Source organism: Canis lupus, chromosome 6 (genome assembly GCF_048164855.1).
Source record: "Canis lupus baileyi chromosome 6, mCanLup2.hap1, whole genome shotgun sequence".
Classification (NCBI taxonomy): Eukaryota; Metazoa; Chordata; class Mammalia; order Carnivora; family Canidae; genus Canis; species Canis lupus.
The window spans coordinates 15,227,904-15,234,866 of NC_132843.1; the positions used below are offsets into that span (position 1 = coordinate 15,227,904).

The 6,963-nt window shown below is 42.3% G+C and overlaps 2 long non-coding RNA genes across 2 annotated transcripts; one reads left to right on the plus strand and one right to left on the minus strand.

Moving 5' to 3' along the window:
- Positions 1–6,232, plus strand: LOC140635050 (uncharacterized). The gene is made up of 2 exons (XR_012032392.1): positions 1–2,588; positions 4,080–6,232. It is a non-coding gene; the product is annotated as an uncharacterized lncRNA (long non-coding RNA).
- On the minus strand, positions 1,653–2,347 carry LOC140635046 (uncharacterized). Its single transcript, XR_012032385.1, has 2 exons — positions 2,123–2,347; positions 1,653–1,905 (listed from the first exon to the last, which is right to left on the minus strand). It is a non-coding gene; the product is annotated as an uncharacterized lncRNA (long non-coding RNA).
- Positions 6,233–6,963: the final 731 nt, after the last annotated feature.

Sequence of the window (6,963 nt, forward strand, 5' to 3'; positions counted from 1 at the left end):
TAAAATATGATTACGAAGTATTTTTAAAAATTCTATATCTTGTAATTCTAGTATCTGAATAAGTATTTAGAACAAGAGATGACATGTCTAAAGCAATAATATGTTTAACACTTCATAAGTGCCTTCGAAAGCACTGTGGTTTATGCTTTATGTGGCATTTGAACCCTGGCAGTCTGGCCTGTGTCTCTGCCTGTAGTCATTGTAACATCCTGCCTCTCTGCCAGAGAAACAGGAATCTGTGTCTTCCATGGTTCTGCAAGAGAAATTTTCAGGTGTATAAGCTAATACAGACATTGAAGAAGTGGCTCAAGATCTTGTAGAGACTGGGAGCTCCTATAATTTAGGACACCCTCTTTAGAAAAACAATGAGAGTTATAAATAAAAATGTAGACATGAAAGTAAGGTTTTAGTTAGAATGAGAGAATAAATCACAACAAATCGTAATTAGAAAAAAGACCACAAACATCTCCAAATTTAGGGTGAAAAGCATATTTCCTAACAGAACTGCCTGATACATCTAATGCTCTCCCCTCACATCTTGACAGAAGAGAATGTCCATTTTGACTATTGTTAATGAGAACCCAATCTTTGGCTTTCCATTTCTGTGTGACGACTGGAGGAATTTGTCACAAGCTAGTTGCTGGCTGCATTCGTTTCAGGCCATTTTCTGGTGTACACCCAGTGTCCTGCAAGTGCCGGGCACCACGAGACACAAGCCTATTGCGATACCGCCTTGGCCCTGCTCCTTTACACCACAACACCAGGAGCAAGAGAGATGGGAATGTTCCTGGAAGCCATGTCTATGCTAAGATAGCTTTGTGATAACTTAAGTATACGCAGAGATAACTGCAAGCCCCATCAACGTATCCAACTAAATGCCAAGTAAATGTGTCTTTAATATATCCTCATCTATGTCATCTCAAAAATGGAGTGGCTACCCCATGGCCACCTGACACAGAGAAGTGAAAAAAGCAGAAATGGCAACAGAAAGCAATCTTACCTGATTGCAGCAAAAATACATATTTGCCTATTTTACAAACACCCTGACCGAATGAACACACTGTTGGACACTTCCCAGGCGTTGGACGGGGCCGGTGTAGTGAGAGCCCTGCAGCGTAAGCTTCTTTGGTTTTAAGGTATATCCCTCTGTACATATCCTTAGCGAACTCAGCCACGCCCCAGCCAGACTGGTCGCAGCACACAGCAGAGAAACGATCGAAGCCCACCGCCGGCAAGAACACCTTCATTCCGTGACAGGATCCCTCCGGTGCTAGTCAGGCAAGTCACAGGGTTCCTCTACACCTCCTAATATTGCCACCTCTGCTTTGGACAAAGTGCATTTTCGAGTGGCTGGGAGCATGGGTCTTTGTATCAGTAAGAAGGACCGGGGGCATCCATAGCACAACAGAAGTGAGTGTGCAACTGGGACTTAAGATTATACAGCCTTCTTGTGTCAATTATCCACTTTTCCCAAGACTCAATAGTGATAAAAGCTTTGTTCATACTTTTCCCTTGGCTTACAACCTTCTCTATCCAGCACACATCCCACATTCCGACCCTGAGCCACGAAGCCTTCCCAGCAGCCCCAAGGCCCACGGCTCTCTCCTCTCTGAACTCCTACACATTTTCACAAACAATTCCCGCAACAAATATTTGTTAAGTACCCATTCTGGGCTGGCCTTCAGTTAAATCTTAGTGGATTGCTTACAAAGCATTTTATGTGAGTCCATCTCTGTTTAGTGAGATTATAAACAAATTGGTGACAGGGACCAGGGTTTCTTGCTGGCCTATCACAGCTCTGGGCACGTCAGCACTGAATAAATACTAATTTGATTGATGCAGTTCTGTCTCCTTTCTGAGGACCAAATCTCTTGGCAGCTTCCCCTGAGCTGGCCCGGAGACTCCCTAAGTGGGTGGAGAAGGTAGAGTTATCTTCTGAAGAATTCAAATGGAGCCCCACCCCCACCCCCCATGACTTTGCTAATGGGCTCTTAGATACTCTGCAGCTCAATATTTGAAGCAACTTTTCTTCTCCAGTAAACTAGTTAGAAAATTTGACTTTTGACAAGATGGTAGTCCAAATCTAGCTACTGACCCCCCACTCCCATCCCCAATGTCTTACTTTGTGAGGTAGCCAGGTGTGAGGGCACTGGGACTCGGACCCAACTCAGAACCCCATGATGCAGGTGGTCATGCTACATGTTGGCACTTCTGCCCTTCACTTCTCCTGTTTCTGTCTGGGAGGCAATAGAGAAAAGTAGGAAAAGCAGATTCAAGTCTCCCCCTGACCTGGGTTCAGTGCTGGCACTGCCCTCACAGGCTGTGGGAGCCCTTAGTCAAGATCCCCCACCCCTACCCCTGGCCTCTCTCTCCTCCTCTGGACATGGAGTGTTCACAGAATGCATGACATCAAAAGGCTGTGGAATTTATATATGCAAGGATTCTGGGTGATTGCTGGAATTCAGTTTTCTCTGTGCAGGTTCTCTTCTCTGTCTCCCAAATCCTGTCCCGTAAATTGGTGCAGCCACTATGGAGAACAGTATGGAGATTCCTCTAAAAATTAAAAATAGACCTACAGGGACCACACAGTTAAGTGTCTACTTTTGACTCAGGTCGTGATCTCGGGGTTCTAGGATGGAGCCCTGCATCTGGCTGCCTGCTCAGTGGAGAGCCTGCGTCTCCCTCTCCCTCTGCCCCTCCTACCCCATTTGTGTGTGCACTCTTTCTCTCTCTCTCTCTCAAATACACAAATAAGATCTTTAAAAAAAATAGACCTACTATAGGATCTAGCAATCTTCTGATAAATATATCAAACATACCTTTGGAATATTGATCAGAAGAAAATGAAAACACCAATTTGAAAGGATGCTCACTCCCATGTTCATTGCAGCATTACTTACAAGAGCCAAGATATAAAAGCAACCCAAGTGTCCATTGACAGATGAATGGATAAAGAAGATGTGGTACATATATACAAGGAATATTACTTAGCTGTAAAAAGAGAATGAGACCTTGCCATTTGGAAAACATGGATGAAACTAGGGGGTATTATGCTAAGTGAAGTAGGACAGAGAAAGACATATACCATATGATTTCACTTACATGTGGAATCCAAAAAGCTGAAACAAATGAAAAAATAAAACAAAACAAAAACAGACTAAAAAATACAGAGAACAAACTGGTGGTTGCCAGAGGAGAGAGGAGTAAAAGGGATAGACAGGCGAAGGGGATTAAGAGGTACAAACTTTTAGTTCTAAAATAAATAAATTGTGGGCATGAAAAGTACAGCATAGGGAATATTATTCAATAACACTGTAATAACTTTGTATGGTGACACATGGTAACTAGACTTGGGGTGATATTTTAGTATATATAAATATTGAATCACTGTGTTGTACACCTGAAAGTAATATATTGTACAGCAACTACAATTAAAAAAAATTCTGTCCCTGTAGATGTCCTTGTCCAGATAAATCCCTGCACTGTCTAAATTTACCCCTATCCCAAGCTATGGAGCTTCTAAACTTTCTTCTCTCTTAGCCTAATGATGGAACTTGTGTGGGGATTCAGTAGCAGGTTTGGTATTTCTAGGAAGGAGCTCTGTTTATTCCTATTCCTTTTCCATGATTGAAGAGTAGTCCTGTCCAGAGAGCTGGAAGTGCCAAGACTTCCAGAAAGTTATCTTCTCTCCTGGCACTGGGTGGGCATCTAACACCAACAAGTAACTTTCAGAAATAGAGTAGCATTATCTGATTTTTATGAAACTTAAAATCTTTTACTCTACTAACCCCAATTTAAGATCTGAGCTTATGAGGCTTTGCCATTTGCTGGGTCCTTATCTATGTCTTAAATGAATAAGGATCCCTTTATCTGGGTAATCTCTCTGTGTCTCATCTTCCGCATCTGTAAAATGGGAATATTCATGGTATCTGCCTGACAGGGAAGTTATGAGTTAATGTCTTTGCCATCTCGATAAAAGGCAACTCTACCTTCCCATTGCCAGATCCAAAAACTCAGTGTTCATCGTCTTTTGATTGATTTTTTTTTCCTTTTCTCTTTCCTTAACTCCAACCTGTCAGCAAATCCTGTTGGCTGTACCTTGAAAATTGAATCTGACTGCTTCTTCCTGCTTCTCCTGCTACCTGGACAAAGCCACGCCCTCTTGTCGGATTATGACAATAGTCTTACCTGTCTGGCCTCTGCTGCTTGCTGTCCCCTTTCAGCCTATTCTTCACATTACTGCTAAAGTGAGCTTTCTAATGTGTAAATCAGACTAAATGTCTGACTAAAAAATAAATAATAATAGGTATCTCCCACACTGTTGTGGGATTAAACATGATACTCATATTTGCTAAACCCATAATAGGGTGATTGGCTATAGGAAATGATAAATGTTACTTAGCCTTCAGGTTGCATTAGTGACTGTGATTAGGACCCTCCAAAAGCTTTGCATCGCACTCCAACAAAACAACAACAACAATAACAACAACAATTCTTCCATGCTCCAGGCCTAATGCATCCTCCTTCTCATCACTAATTCCATTCCTGTCCCCTGGCTGCGGCACATGGGCTCCTTTCTCTTTTTTGAACGTTCCGAACACCTTTCTACCCCAGGGCCTTTAGCATTTGCTGTTCCCTCCCTCTAGAATGCCCTTCTCATTAATATTCACAAGGCTCACCCCCTCTCCCCCACTTCTTTTAGGTGTCTGTTCAATTGTCTCCTGACTAGAGAGGCCTTTCCAGATGACCCTATATTGTATAACAGATCCCCATCCTTACCTACCCTCGTCCCCTACCCTATCATATTTTCTTGTTTATTACTTTTCTCCCCCAACTAGAACATGAATTCTGAGGGTAGGGCCTTTGACTCTCCCAGTCACCATTGGATTCTTAGCGTTCAGAAAAGTGTCTGGCACATCATAGCAAGCACTCATTAAATATGCGTTGAAAGATTCGGTTAAGTGAAATTGCTTCATAAATTAAAGAGAATATACAAAAAAGGAGTTGTCAGTCACTAATGCAACCCAAAGGCTAAGCAATATTTATCATTTCCTATAGCCAATCACCCTATTACGGGTTTAGCAAATATGAATATCGCGTTTAATCCCACAACAGTGTGGGAGATACCTATTATAATTTATTTTTTAGTCAAAGGAATTATTTTCTTAGGAACTTAAGTAGTGACGAAGAAGGGAAAATAGTTACCAGTTGGTCAAAATGCTGCAGACCCACACCCAGAAAGGCTCATGCCAGCCTTGCTTCTGTTTCCTCAAAGCGACTCCTGGGAGCGACGCTGGGCTCGGTGTGGGGACAAGATACTGAGTAAAGCGAATCATTTTCTCCAAACCATGCTGACCTCTCATTTCACTCGCCCTTCTCCCCTCCTAATCTTCTAATAACTTTATTGCTGGGAAAAAGGCCAAGTAGGGAAAACCCTGCTGGCAGCCTGAGAATTCTTGTACTGAAGAGGCCTTTGAGGTCATCTGCCTTCCCCCTTCTTTTGACGCGGGAGGAAATTCAGCCCCCTGCAAGGCGATTTCCCGACAGCTCAGTGTTACTTTTTACTTTTCTTAACCAAACTTCTTGTCCAAAATCAGAAGATGAACCGTATACTCCATCGATGTATCTTGAGCCTTGCAAGGTACCTGATGATTTTTAAGGGGCAAGGAGCCACATTTGCTCTATATTTACTGACTTCTTTTGGCAAAACTGACTCCAGTTAGATCCTTTTAAAAATATGTGGGACCCCATTCTCTTGAGTGATTCATGGGCATCTGTTCCGATGACAGCAACACAATAACATATTTGGCTATATGAAGCACTAGGGTTTCACCATATGGTATGGAGATACCTCTTCCCAAAACCTGCTGCCAGAACCTATCGTCACAAATCAGAAATCCCAATCTCAAGTGGACAATCAATATTCCTGGAAAGATTTGTAAGGGGCAGGCAAGACAGCTTTGCTCAGAAGAGAAGGTAAAAACTTCTTCCTCAGGACGCCTGGGTGGCTCAGTCGGTTAAGCGGCTGACTCTTGATTTCGGCTCAGGTCGTGATCTCAGGGTCGTGGGGTTGAGCTCCACATCAGGCTCTGTGCTGGGCATGGAGCCTGCTTAAGATTCTCTCTCTCCCTCTCCTTTTGTCCCTCTTCCTCCGCACTCTCTCTCTCAAAAAAAAAAAAAAAAAGAAAAGAAAAGAAATTGTTCTTCTTCATATGTGAATTATACAAGAAAATGAGAAGTGCAAAAAGACCAAAAACAGTGTTCTAATATTAATTTCTTTTTTCATCTTGATTTTTATTAGCCCAAGAAATATTGTTTTATTTCAAAATATGTGTTTGCCATAGTCTTCACTGAATAAATTAAAAACAATTGTAAATGTATTTTAGCTGGGCACCTGGGTGGCTTAGTGGTTGAGTGTCTGCCTTCGGCTTAGGTGGTGATCCCGGGGTCATGGGATTGAGTCCCACATCAGGATCCCTGCAGGGAGCCTGCTTCTCCCTCTGCCTATGTCTCTGCCTCTCTCTGTGTGTCTCTCATGAACAAATAAATAAAAATATTTATAAAAAAATAAAATGTATCTTTTGTTTTTTCTAGAATTCCTTCTAACTGTAGAAACAGGAAAATATCCTAATTTCCAATAAAAATGCCAGTATCAGCATAACATAGTAGTACCAAGCAGTGCCACTCTATTATGCATTTCCTGGGCCTCTTGTTAAAATATTATTTTAAAAAGACATTCGGAGTACCTCTGGTGCCAAGTAGGTGCTGCCTGGATATTCTGTGATGATGATGAACAGCCTTCTAAGTACATGTACTGAGTTTAAGAAACATAACACCACAGCACGTAAAATCACATGCCAGATCTCACAGAGCTGCCAAATCACATCCGCCCCTATCTCTCTGGATGATCCTTCCCCAAAATATAGGCCTGGCATCTTGCCCTGAACATCAGCCAACTGGACA